At 36.9% G+C, this 14,947-nt stretch overlaps 1 protein-coding gene across 3 annotated transcripts in view; it reads right to left on the bottom strand.

Annotated features, from left to right (window-relative positions):
- Positions 1-14,718, bottom strand: part of LOC150090971 (zinc finger CCCH domain-containing protein 10-like) — a 1,521,236-nt gene extending 1,506,518 nt beyond the window's left edge. For 2 of the 3 annotated variants that reach the window (XM_090373700.1, XM_090373683.1), the window contains exon 1: positions 14,667-14,718. The gene's annotated coding sequence lies outside the window, so the exon portion shown is untranslated. Of the gene's footprint in view, positions 1-14,231; positions 14,276-14,666 lie in introns of those variants that run through there. The other variant, XM_090373692.1, reaches the window with a different exon arrangement.
- Between the last annotated feature and the right edge of the window lie 229 nt (positions 14,719-14,947).

The following is a 14,947-nucleotide window of genomic DNA, read 5'->3' as shown; positions in this document are numbered from 1 at the left end:
CTTGCCTATCCTCCTTTGGTTATCAGAAATCTTTGACAAAGGATGAAGACTTCTTTACTTACATAAACACTAAAAGGAAGGAAATGAATCACATTCGTCCACTTGATATTGATGGTTCTACTATTGATGATCTTACTCAGGTTGCTGACAAACTGAATGAGTATTTTGCATCTACATTCACACATGACGAATTGTTTAGGGAAGCGGATACCAGAAGTCTATCAAATTATAACGAGGAGCTAAGTGATTTTATAATAACTAGGAGGATAGCCGAAAAGAAATTGAAGTTAAACATACGAAAGGCACCTGAGGTGGATAGGATCTATCCAATTATATTAAGGAAGGCAGCAAAGGAAGTAAGCAAACCATTAGCCATAATTATGAGAGCATCTTTGGATTCAGGAGAGGTCTGTGCAGATTGGAGATATGTGAATGTATCCCCAATTCACAAAGCGGGATCAGAGGGAACAACGAGTAATTACAGACCTGTTAACTTCTGTTCCTGAGAAAATAATGGAGTCACTGGTTAAAAAAAGTAATGCAAGACCATCTAGACAAGATTGCAGTTATAATCAGACAGAGCATGGGTTTATTTTAAGGAGGAATCTTGTCTGACCAATTTGATTGAATACTATGATGTGGTCACAAAGGAACCGGATGAAAAAATTAATTTTGATATCATATACTTGGAATTCAGGAAAGCTTTTGATACTCTTGCACATAACTGCTGTCCAAATTGGAGCAATATGGCATTAAGGGCAAATTAGTGCTGTGCAAATTGGAGCAATATAGCTTTAAGGGAAAGACACTTTTGTGGATAAAGGGATGGTTGAGTGAGAGAAGACAGAGTGCTGATCAATGGACACTGCTATACATGGACTAATATTATTAGTGGAGTTCCCAGGGTTTGGTGTTGAGCCCATTGTTGTTTTCTGTATTTATCAATGATATTATTGAAGGCGTATTAGGTGTAATGTCCAAATTTGCTGACAATATGAAGGTTGGCAGGGTTGTTAATGACATTGACAGTATGGTACTGCAACAGGATCTAGAAAATTTGGGCAGATGGGCTGAAAGGTGGCAACTGAAGTTTAACATTGACAAATGCAAAGTACTGCATACGGGTAGCAGTAATCCCAGATAACGTACCAACTGCGTGGTCCTACACTCGGGGTAGTGGAGAATGAAAAAGACCTGTCCGTAAATGTGCAACCAGATATGAAGTTCTCTGTCTACCAGGACAGCTCATGGGGTTCTGTCAATGTTATACGAGAATTTTGCTAGTGGGGATAAGGAGGTGATTATTCCATTGTATAAGGCAATGGTCAGGTGACATCTTGAGTACTGCATACAGATCTGAGGCCTCGTTTTAGGAAGGTTGCACAAAGCAAACAAGTACAGAGAAAGGCAGATTGGTTAGAGAAACAAAGGAGTACTCTTACTAAGAAAGGCTTCAGTTCTACTAATTGCAGTGTCTGTAGACTAAGTACCCTCAAAGTGATCTGATTGGGGTGTTAAGGGTTTGAATGGATTAAGCAAGCCAAGTGCTGATGGAATTCTTCCTCCTTCTGAAATAAATTAATTCAAACTGAAGGAGGATTGTTTCAGAATAAATGTGCGGAAGTTTGCCTTTAGCTTGTGGGTTGATTGGTGGAACATACTTCCATCTGTAACTGTGGTAGTTGATAGCTTAAATAAATTCAAGGAAAACTAGACACATTATTGGAAGGAATGGATAAGTGAAATGAGAAGTTTTTTTTTTTTGCTAACGATGTATAGCAAAAAAAAACTTGCCACTACTAATACTAATAATAGGTTGCCTTGTGTTAAAGGCAACTTTTTGATTAAATGTTAATGTGGTTATTAGATACCAGCCCTGGGTGGTGGTATCCGCTGAGAATAAGTAACATTAATCTTCTCCACTGGTGAAGCATTGCTTATTCGAGGTAATGCAATATCAAGGAAACTTTTTTGTGAAGGCATTCACAATATATGAGATGTAAGAAAAAAAAAACTATGCCATTTCACCTACTTAAGTGATTTACTACGAACTAAAATGATGCTATGCACTAACTTGTTTGATTACCCAAATGTTTATATTGTTTAATACTTTTTTAATATAGAAATAAAGAATTTCTATATTTAAAAAACATTAAGTGGGAAAACGTCATTATAATGCTACACTGTGTATTTTTCTATCACATACTTTTTATGCAGGTAAGCTTTTTACCAGGGAAAATAATACATTACAATACAATACAATATATAGAGTTGATAATGAGAATTAAGAAAAAACAGTACAGGAGAAAACTTCTTATGTGGAAATTTCTTATCCGGGTTCTACTATATTTTCTAAAATATTCCTTCTAATTCAATGTAGCAAAATATATAAAATATGTACAGTTGCAATTCCTGTGTATATCAACTAATGCATACGTATTTTATAAACAGTAGAGCATCGTAAATCCGAATGTCAATAATCCGAATGAATCAGCATTCATTTATTTTATCTTTTTAATGCTGGTGGCATAAAATAATTACAGTAAGCGCCGGTTATAGTGATCACATTTGTTAAATGAATTTTGATTCTATTAAACGGCAATTCTAATAAGCAAAAATCAGATGATTTTATCCACAGGCTATAAAGTTATAAAACACAAATAAAATGAAGATATAAAGCACAAATTAAAACTTTTATTACCTTACCAATTAACAAAATTAAATAATATGTGAAGGCGCCTCCGTAGCCAAGTGGGCAGGAGCAGCAGTGCGTAGCACACGCTTCTTGATTAAACCGGGGTTCGAGCCCGTGCCCACAAAATACGGAGGAGGGCCGACCGGGCTAGCCGAGTGGGTAAAGTACCTGCCCGGCAACCCAAAGGTCGCGGGTTCGATTCCCGCCTCGGGCTTGGATCAAAGTACTGCAAAAACCTTGGGAGGTGCAATATGGCCACAGAAGCCGATGCGCCAAAAACTACCAAATCAAAAAAAAAAAAAATACGGAGGAGGTGGAAAGGTCAGGGAACGACCACCGGATTATCCACGGAGCAATATGGCCTTAGTTGCTAATGCTCCTAAAAACCAAATAACAAACTGAATGCTGAATCGACAAATAATCAACAAACATGAATGCTATCCAACTACTCTTGCTGAAAAGAGTGAGAGATCTGGCAGCAAAGAAACGAAGTTTGAAAAAGGTGCAGCAAAAAATAATACAGTAATTAATTTCGTTATACTTTACTGTACATACACTGGTGTTCAAAGAAAGTGCATCACCTAGGAATTTCACATTTCTAATCCTTTTTCGCAATGGTATGTTACATTAATGACTAGCACCACAAATAGAAATATAAACAAAAAATATTTATTAATAGTTAAGGCAAAGCTAAGTAATATTTGACAGGTGCTCTCAAAATATTCCAAAATGAGCATTTGCAACCTTATACAACAGTTTTGGTACACACGACAATTATGGCTGAAATGTTATCAGATGTCCTCAGCTTGCTTCGGTTTATCATTTTAAATGGAAAAAAAATGAAAAGTTCACAAGGTGCAACTTTTTTTTTAGTTGAACTTTTTTTAATATTTAGTTGAACTGCCCTGGCCCTGATGACAGTAGCACACTGTCGAAGCACTGACAAGATCAAGTTCTGAAGATAATCAAATGATAGTTCGGGGTTCCAAACACGAATTATAGCTTCCTGAAGTTCACAAAGGGTCTTTGGTTTCTTTCTGGAAACTGCAGATTCCACATGATGCCAACAGTCCTCTATAGGATTCAGGTCCAAGCTGTTTCCTGGCCAGCTAAGAGTAGTAATGGCCGTTCTTCCAATCATTTTTTCACCTGTAACAAATGTAAACACATTACTGTCAGACCTCTAATGCACAAATGAAGCTAAAGTAACTACAAAAGTGCCTACTTACACTTTTCGCCCCCGATGACAAGGAGCAGAGTCGTCCTGAAAGATACTTGGCAGGTTGAAATGGTCTCTAATGGTTGGCAGCAATTTGCCTTTCAATATAGCCAGGTATCCATTGGCATTTATGGAACCTTTTATAAACTGCAGGTGACCTACTTCGCAATACGAAATATACCCCCCCCCATGGCTGGTAGGGAATTGCACTGTAGATACCATACAGTCTGGATGGTATTCTTCACATCTATGGTGAATCGTTTGTCTTCCATCAGAGCCATGCAGGTTGCATTTCTTCTCATCCGATAAAATAACTGACTTCCACTGCTCAGGGGGTCCATTTGACATGCTCCTTACACCAAATTAATCGGGCCTTTTTCATTTTTTGTGTGGGAAGGGGCTTCTTCTTAGGACGACGGGCTACAAGTCCATTTTTGAAAAGGCATCTTCTAACTGTTACTGCACTTGCTACCACTCCTGTATGTTCTTCCCATTCTCTTTTCAGTTCAGACGAAGCAGCTATATGGTTTTTAAGGTATAAGTGCTTCAAAGGTTTTTAAGGTATAAGTGCTGTTTTGGTGTAGGGCCTCGTTTGTATCAGGTTCCTTTTTTCCTATCAGCAGTACCAGTATTCTTGTGTTTGGAAAGAAATCTACTCACTGTCGACTGATTACAAGACACTATAAGCAATATGACACTATAAGCAATATACCATGTGGCGTACACGTGGTATATTCTTACCATGTGTACGCCATATCCAAAAATTTCATTACTTCATACAGCATGTCCCACCCACTTTTTCTTACTATTGAATACACCATGAATTGTCAAACTAATAGAGCAAGCTTATCTGTGAAAAGATTTAAACCTTCCAAGCACTTCCCAATTCATTTCACAAATATACGTGGTCTCAATTCTAATCTCAACGATATTCCCTGTCAGAGACTTGGCAATTTGGAATCTCCTCTCTTCGATCTTCTCTGGCTTAAAATCTCTCTACCTCATTGTGTCAAATTCATCTGTTGTCTCTACCGTTCTCCCAACTCCACTAATCACTTGGAGCTCTTTGACTTCCTCTCTTTGCAACTTGACTTTCTCCAGTCCAACTTTCCTAACAGTGAGGTAATTTTCCTTGGTGATTTTAATGTTCACAACTCCAGCTGGATTCCGTTTTCTAGTCACACCGACCCAGCTGGTCGAGATGCTGAGGCTTTTGCAATTACTAATGACCATACACAGATTGTTCATTTACCTACAAGAAAACCGGACAATCCTAATCATACAGACAATATGCTTGATCTTTTTCTCACAAACAACCCTTCTAAGTACGCGGTCGAAGTGACAGGTCCTTTAGGCACTTCAGATCACAACTTGGTGATTGTCTCTTCTCCAATGGAACCTTTATCTCATGGCTATTCCCAACCTCGTGTTGTTTGGCATTACAAGAATGCAAAATGGGATGACCTGCGAGACTTCTTTTCTTCTTTTCCTTGGTTGGATTACTGTTTCAAAACTTCTGATGTCAACGTTTACTCAGATCGTGTCAGTGAAATTATTCTTGCAGGAATGGAATCCTTTATCCCACACTCCACTTTAAAATCTCGTCTTTATCTGAACCTTGGTTTTCCAATAAATGTGCTAAGGCTGTTCAAGAGAAGAATGTTGCATATCATAATTGGCTTGTTTCTAATTCTCCAATTTCATTTTCTGCATACACCAAAGCTCGCGACAATTGTAAAGTAGTTATTAATCAATCAAAACTAGAGTTTGAACAGGCTAAGAGTAGAAAACTTGCTTCTTGCCCTAATGGTAGCCGAGCATTCCGGTCTCTTGCCAAAGCTATTGGCCGCAACTTTTGCCCATCTCTGCTCCTACCTCTGTCCAAACCAGATGGTTCTGTTATCACTTCAGCCAAGGATAAAGCTGACCTGCTAGCATCCCATTTTTCTTCCAACTCATGTATTAATGATCTTGGTAAAACAATTCCCACCATTCCCAACACGCTCAATTCAATGTCCCCTGTGGTCTTCCATCAAAAGGATGGCAAAAGGATTTTGACAACTATTGATGCTAAGAAAGCTCCAGGTCCCGATGGTATTTCTCCACTTGTTCTCAAAACCTGTGCTCCTGAACTTACTCCTATTCTTTGCCGCCTTTTTTCACTTTCTTATTCGAAAGGTGTTTTTCCTTCTGCTTGGAAATTTGCTCATATCCAGCCAGTTCCTAAAAAGGGTGACAAATCCCTCCCATCCAATTATCGTCCCACTGCAATTACTTCTATTCTTTCTAAAGTAATGGAGAAATCAATTAACCGCCAACTCTTAAACTACCTAGAAACCTTCTGTCTGATTAACGATCACCAATATGGATTCCGTCAGTGTCGATCCACTGGTGATATTCTGGCTTATGTTACCCATTTATGGACTAATTCAATGGAAAGGTTCGGTGAAACACAAGTAGTTGCTCCTGACATCTCAAAGGCTTTCGATTGTGTTTGGCATAAAGGTCTTCTAAACAAGCTTCCATCTTATGGTTTACCAACTGTTTTTAGTAATTGGTTATCCAGTTTTCTCTCTGATTGCTCACTGAGGGTGATGGTGGATGGCTCTCTGTCTTCTAACTTCTCCACTAATGCCGGTGTCCCCCAAGGTTCAGTTCTTTCTCCCACTCTTTTCCTCTTGTATTAATGACCTTCTTCCATTGACTGGAAATCCTATCCATAGTTTTGCCGATGATAGCACATTGCATTCCACTTTCCATTTTGAGAAACCTTGTCTTACTCAATCAGCTTCAACTTCTCGAAAATCTGCTACCAATTCCTTAAATGCCGATCTTCAGGTAATTCTCCAGTGGGGCAGAGACAACTTAGTTGATTTCAACCCTTCTAAAACTCAGTCTTGTCTTATATCTCGCAAAAAGGATTTTTCTGCTCCTATGCTTATCTTTAGTGAAACTCCGATTTCTAGGCAAAATGATATATCTCTTTTGGGGATTACCCTGACTTCTAATCTCTCTTGGCACAAGCACATTACAAATATTGCTTCCTCTGCATCTAAAAAAACTTGGTTTTCTCTTTCGCTCTCGGCGTTACTTTTCTTCCAAACAGCTGCTCACTCTGTATAAATCGCAAATTCGCCCTGCCATGGAATATTGTTCCCATATCTGGGGTAGTGCTCCCAAAACCTCTCTCAGGCTTCTCGATTCCATTCGGAAGAGGGCAGTTAGGTTAATTAATGATTCATCTTTAACAAAGTCTCTCCACTCGCTGTCTCATAGACGTACTGTTTCTGATGCATGCCTCTTCTACAGATACTTCCATGGGCACTATTCTTCTGAATTGGCTTCTATAATTCCCGCTCTCTCTTTCAAAACAGTCCGAACACGTGCCGCCACCAGCCAACATCCATTTACTGTCCAACTACAAACTCACAGAACCAACTTTTCATCTTCCTCGTTTATTCATTCAACTGCCGTTTTCTGGAACAACCTTCCTTCATACGTATTTCCTGAAAATTACAGTCTACAGAAGTTCGAGTCCAATGTCAACAAATATCTTCTTTCGTCTTCTCAGCCTCCAACCCAAGCACAGTACTAAGTACTATAGGTTCTAATACCTCTCATAAAAAAAAAAAAAAAAAAGAACATCCTTCCTCATGGAAAGCAACAATAGCACCCTTTCTTGGTGGCATCAACTGCACGTAACTTGCCATCCTGACACAACCAAGGAATGACTGCAACTCTTGCAGAGCATGCTTATATAGCTGAAAATAACAGCTGATGCAATATTACATCATCACCTACATGTGTCAATCTTATCTGATGCAATCTGTAAGAAATATTGCCATATACTTATGTTATTCGGACGACAATCACAATTTTAAGGGTTGATGTACTTTCTTTGAACACCAGTGTATGTTATTATGGCTGAAAGTTCCATTTGTTTTGTTATCTATGAATAAAAATACTCAAGTACAACATAGTGTTTTACTTCTAAACTTGCTAATCATCTTTCTTTTAGTCTCCAGAACAATATTTTTGATAAGTTCAAAAATCCAAACAAATCAGAAGTCTGCACTATCCCCATTCCCAATTAGTTCGGATTTTTGACGCTCTACTATAATACTCAAAGTTACTATGTATTCACCAGCAAGGTACTGACAGATTATGTAGTTATCATAGAATGACTGGACTTTGCCAAAATTCTGAACGTATATCCCAACCCCCATACATGATGGAATATATATCAGCTCAAACAAACTTTAAACATCACAATTAGGCCTCCTTGCTATCACTACTGAATTAATGCAATCAACCTGAAGGGTATGCTTTAAACAATCTAAAATCTACATTATATTTATAAAAGTACTTAAACAACAAATCATTTACAGATTGGGTTTTAATATGATGTGGACCTGTAATATGATCTGTGGTCCATAATACACAATAGTCTTTATAAAATGCTTTTCAACAATTGATAACAGATATTGTTGGAAATATTTCCCCTGTGTAGATTCTGGAGCTCTACAAAGGGATTGATTCCAGGTTCTACAAAAAATGTTTCATTAATTTTTTAATCACTGATTTTTTATTTAATTTTTACAAGTATTACCATTTTTAATTTAATCACTTACAATTCTAGCTTGGGATAACATGCATTAGCCACTTACAGAGAAGAACAAATGTCACTGTAAAAATGTGTTCGACATGGTGGTATGATGGTATAGCTACTACCATTGATTAGCGAGGGAAACTTTCACTATTTAAAAGACAGAGATTCAGAAACTGATATGGACTTTAACAGACACTTCTGTATCAATATATAAACATGAATACTTTGCATTTCTATGAGAAGCATTTGAAAAGATTGTGGCCTGAAAAGTTTGTGGCACAGTGTTAATTTCTGTACTTAAATGTATAACACTTCAAATAGTAATCCACCAAGTTTCATGCAGTTTCAATAATCCTTTTTTAATTACAGGTCCTTAAGTCAACAAAGTTTTATGAATGAGGAATAGTGGACAAAATCAGTCATAGCATGGTTATCCAATATTTAGGGAAAGAGGGGCTAACATCAAAGAAAATCCATGAGGATATCCACAGAATAGGAAAGGGCATCCTCCCCCAATTGCCCTTTCCTATTTGATTTGATTTGGATTTTATTGGCGCATTAGCATCTAAGGCTATAATGCGCCCCCTTTCCTATTCTGTGGTTAGGAACGGTGGCAGCAGAATTTAAAATTGCCAGCATCTTTGGCACCTCCAAAGAAAGACAAATTTATTCCTTCTGCTGGCAAGGTGATGGCATCAGTTTTTTGGGATGCTGATGGAGTGTTGCTAGTGGATTACCATCAGAAAGGCTAGACAGTCAGAGGGGCATATTACCCAGACTTTGTAAGGCTTTTGTGTGACAACATCAAAGACAAATGCCAAAGAAAACTCAGCAAAGGAGTCCTGTTCCTTCAGGACAATGTGCCTGTTCAAAAGCCTGTCACTGCCATGGCTGTGCTACAAGAGTGCAGCTTTGAAAAATTGTACCATCCCCCATATTGAGCAACATTGCACCATCACCTATTTCCTAATTTTAAAAAATACCTGGAGGTATAAATTTTCCCCACTAACAGTGACATCATTACTGCAGTGAATGCATTCCTAGAAGCCTAAGAGAAAACTTTCTTTGCAGCTGGAATTAAAGCACTGTAGCATCAGTAGCAAAAATTTATTCACTCCAAAGGGGACTATGTTTAAAAATAACATTACCAGACTCCTCAAAATAAATCATTCTTATTTAAGCTACAAATTTTTCAAATGCCTCCCATACAGTCAGCACTTCTGCTTGCATAGTTTGGCACAGTCACATGAGTACAGGAAATGGCAAATACATTTCTCAATAAAAGTCAAATATGCAATTTTATGAAAATCTATTCAGTAGGAGTCAAATTACTACATGCAGACCAACACAGTGAAGATGACAGGCACTTGATACACAACTGAAAAATTACTGTAACTATTTATTTTAGTATTCATCCCAGATAAACTATTTTTCTACATTTCACCCAATTTATTATTTATTATTAGCCATATGGTGCAAGAAAGCCTGAGGCTTATGCTGAACCAGCCAAAAAAAAAAAAAAAAAAAAAAAAAATGCCTGAGTTACCATGAGAGAGAGAGAGAGAGAAGTAGAAAGGAATCAGCAAGAAAGAGAAGAATGATGATATCCAGCTCAGGACCCTGGGTGTACCAAGCCCACACTCACCAGATGTGAGCCCCTGAGGCATTATATAAGCTTGCTTTCTTGCATCATATATCTCTACTAATTCTAATAAGATTATTGTCAGTTTATAAGATAAGAATAATCAAATGGAAAGCAAGAAATGGACTTGCCATTGTTATGATTAAACTAATTGATAATCATAATATAATTTTCCTTGGTAACTATTGCCTATTATGTGTCACATGCATTTCATCTTCCACTGAACATACTTTAGTATGAAAAAACATTTTACAAGGCATGCATTTTGCATCTGCTTGTTGTTATTATTTCTAACAACCAAAAATTGTTTTAAGGTACAAGGCATGCATTTTGCATCTGCTTATTCTTATTATTTCTAACCACCGAAAGTTGTTTTAAGGTCCTGAATCATTCAGAAAGTATACCCCACATCCTCTATACAGTTGATATAAAGAGAGAGAAAGAGAACTATTGGTGGGGTCATTCAATATAGACTTTACAAACACTTCTAAATATCTACAGAACAGTTGTATAACTGCACCATATGTTGAAATGAACACATACAGTGGGTTACTGGAGGGGGAGGGGGGGTCTCTCCTGAATTGAGGCTGGCACTAATCAGAATCCTGTATTTTAGCTGTTAATGGAAAGGGGAGCCTAGGCATGTGGGCCTTCAATGGAGTTGGCAGGTTTACTTTGCTGAGCCCCACAATGGGGGCATAATAGTGCATGATTGCAAACCAACCATTCTTAAATGTAATTTAAATATCTGTTAGAATTATATTAGCCTGAATTTTAACATGTGCCCAATAATCTTTTCAATTTCCATCTGTGTTACTGATTATTTTTTAAGAGAGAAGGTATAGCCATTATAAACTTGTATTGTACAAAACACTCTTTAACTGTTCATGTATTTCCCACAGAGTTTGGTTTCTGTTGCACTGTGATGCTGTACCTTGGATTTCAGATATTCAGGATAACAAACTGCTGTTTCTGAAGTTGTTTCTTTTTACTACCCAATACAATGTCAGAATAAAGGAAGTAATCTTTAAGTTAAACATCATTTTTGTACAGGTGAGAAGATCTCTAATTTAATAAGTGGGGTTGTGTTGGAGTGCCTCCACAATGTGTGACACATTCGTAACTAGGTTTGCTGCAAATTACTAATGCCTCAAATGTGCACATACTTTATTCTTATTAATATTTATATATTAATAAGTATAAATGTGTATATACACACACACACACACACATATATATATATATATATATATATATATATATACAGGTTTGTTAAAATTAAAGTATCCCTATGTAGAGGGCTCTGGAGTGAGTTCTAAGGCTCCTACTGAAGAGAAATTTGAACAAGTACAATAAAGAATGCACTCGCCATTTATTGGAAAAAAAAATTCGTTACAAAATTTGTCACTATATTGGTGCTGTGGCAATACAATCGTTCAATGTGTCCTCTATTTTGGCCAACAACAGTTTCCATTTGAAAAACAGCATTTTCTACAGCAGAACGTAACATGTCAACTGAAATAGCCAGCACATGATGTCTAATGCTGTCGTTTAGATCCACCAGAGTTTGACATCCTTCCCAATACACTTGGTTCTTCAAAAAACCCCACAACCAGAAGTCGCATGGGGTGAGGTCCGGTGATCAGAGTGGCAAAGATGTCTGGAAACAACAGCTGATGACCAGTTCGTCTGTAAAGTGTTGCCTTAGCAATCTTTGGACACAACGGTGGATGTGGGATGGCACACCATCTTGCATGTATATGGTATCCTGAAGGCACCCACGTTGTTGCAACTCTGGCATTGCAAAATTTGCCAACATTTCATAATATTGCTGTCCAGTGACGGAACAGGTGCAGGGTCCAGTCGGTGTTACCTGTTCAAAATAAAGCCCACTCATGAATGTGGCCATAAATCCACATCACACTGTCACTTTTGGAGAATGCAACGGGACCTCTTGGATAACTTGAGGGTTTCTGTTGCCCAAATGCGACAGTTGTGCGTATTCACTTGTCGATTTAAGCAGAAGTGGGCTTCATCACTCCAAAGGATGTTCCATGGCCAAGTGACATCCACTGTCATTCGTGCCAGAAACTGAAGTATGTATGTGAAACGAATATCTGCATCACCATGCTTTAGCTGCTGTAGCATGCGCATCTTGTAAGGATAGTACCGCAACACCTGATGTGGAATACGGCATGTCCACTTCAAGAGAAACAGCTGGAAAACTTGTGCTACCACATGGAGATTGATTTGATAAATCCACAACAGCCATAGCCACATCTTCAACACAAGAGTCCACTCGTTTTTGACCTCTGCCTGGTTGAACACCAAGATGTCCTGTTGCTTCAAACTTCCACGTGGGCCTTATGTGCTTCTGACGCCGGAATTCTCTGATAGCCAAAGCTGCATTGTTGCTGTTCTGAAGTACAGCTTCACTAATAGTGCCTTCTCCTGCAATGTTGTTGGCATTGCTGCTGTAGTGCAGGCAAACATCTACTGTATGATTTTGAAGAGACTGCTTTGCTTTTATACAGTACAGTAGAGCTGAGTAGTGGCTCTGTGGCAATAACTTACAATTATGCAAATAACTTACGTTATTTGCATAATCATAACTAAGATAGTTATGCACCATACAGTGACAAATTTTGTAACTAATTTTTTTTCCCAATAAATGGTGAGCGCATTCTTTATTGTACTGGTTGTCCAAATTTCTCTTCAGTATGAGCCTTAGAACTTGCTCCAGAGCCCTCTACATAGGGATACTTTAATTTTAACAACCCTGTAACATATATATATATTATTTTTTTTTTCTGCTCAGTAAAGTGTTTTGCTCTATAACCCTGAAATACTACAAAGCCTTAAATATCCGCAAGTAGGACTTTTTTTTTTGTCAAACATAAAAAAAATAATAAACAGGGTATTTCAATTTAAAGACAGTGAAGTCTACCTCATTTATTTTTAGGTATTTTCTGTCTGACCATTTTTTTTTTCTTGTAATTTTAATGTTAAAATTGAGCTAGGTGTTACCATTTTGATTTTATGATTTATAAATTGAAAATATGCTTAATCAACTGCTTTTTCTAAATGGGAAAGTTGTTCCTTATCATTGGTTTAGTCTGAAATTGTCTTCAGTGTATTGTGAAACAACTGCAAGCTGATTTTATTTGGAGAGAGGGGAAAGAGAAAAGAAAAGAAAATGGTTGTATCAGATGTTCACTCTTTAGTCGAAAAAAAAAAGTTAATGGATGTACCACAAGAAAATGTAGCAAAACTGCAACATTGTATTATTGCAGTTTTGCTACACTTTCTCGCGCTACAACCACTAACTTTTTTTCCCCTTTAAATAAATCAATTTAATTTTCTTTCAGAAAAACACCATTGACATTTGTAGACTAAACAACAGACATGGAACAAGCTTCACACTGAGGAAAAAAGTAGCTGTTTGGCCCAATTTTAAATTTAGAAATCAATCAAGAAATCTAAACGTAGTTCAATTTCAATATCAAAGAAAATTTCAGCTAAGCTATAACAAAAAGTTCCATGCAGCAAACAGCCTAAACCTCAAAGTAAGTCTAATATACTTCTGGGCTTTTAATTGAAATACCCTGAAACAGTATATATATGTAATTTAATTTAATAATTGACATTGTACATATGTAATTTAACTTAATAATTTATCATGTTTATTTTATATTCAAATAATGAACTATATGGTAGTAGTAGTAGTAGTAGTGGCATGTGATGCAAGAAAGCAAATATATGAGCTTATGCAGCATCAGCCAAAAAAAAAAAAAAAAATATCACACCATTCCCTCAAAAATGTCAAAAATATTTTAAAATATCCAGCGCCATTTGAAATACCAGGACTTTTTTATTACGTGTATTTTTCTTTAAATAAGTTACTTAAAATAGAGTACGTGTATTTATTTTATTGACTAAAAATAAACTTTAATGTTACTAATTACTGTCATTACTAATAAAGTTACTTAAACAAAAAAAGTATGCTATAATGTATAACTATTATATAGAATTTTATACAATAGTGTTAATAAAAACAGTAATTCACCCAAACCATTCGTTTCAAGTAATCGCTATGACCTTTGTAAGTACTATGAATTCCATCAGAGTTGAAAGAGGGGAATATACTAAGCCCATAACCGCCCATTACTGTACCACTTCACAGATATTTTTACTTCAACTTAAATCACTCGAAAATACATAAATTTCAGGATTTGTTTTTCGTTTTTTTTTTTTTTTTTAAGACTCGTCATATGGGAAAATACTTATTTTCCGAATAACTGGCCAGCACAACAGCTGCTATCATCAAATTTTATTTTACAAGAGCATCCCTATACTTGCTCCAACTATGCTGCTACTTGTAACGAAAGCATAATAGCAACTGAAGTAGCAAAAGCTATACAGAACACGGACATCTCCAACTAATTCTAAAACGAATCTTAGTGGATATAAAATAAATCATAATAATGAATTTCGTGCTCACCACAACCTTTATAAAACAATCGAATATTTTGTTTATGAACACTTAGATTACAAGAACGGACAACACAGTGCTGCCACCACCATAAACTTCGTTAACTCAAAATATTGCTTTAAAACTGTTAAAAATGAAAATTAATTTTTGCTTATTTTCAATATCTTTAAATATCTTTAAATGCTCTTATATTCTTTCTCCCTGATTGTGGGTCGGGGGGGGGGATTCCACCCGTGACGGGTACTGCTGCCTATTACACAGAATGGTTGTTATTCCTGGTGTTACTGGTA

This window comes from Mastigoproctus giganteus, chromosome 1, assembly GCF_048544385.1.
Source record: "Mastigoproctus giganteus isolate SK-2022 chromosome 1, ASM4854438v1, whole genome shotgun sequence".
Taxonomy (NCBI): Eukaryota; Metazoa; Arthropoda; class Arachnida; order Uropygi; family Thelyphonidae; genus Mastigoproctus; species Mastigoproctus giganteus.
Note: the sequence above shows the minus strand (reverse complement) of the source record. Positions and strands in the feature narration are given on the sequence as shown.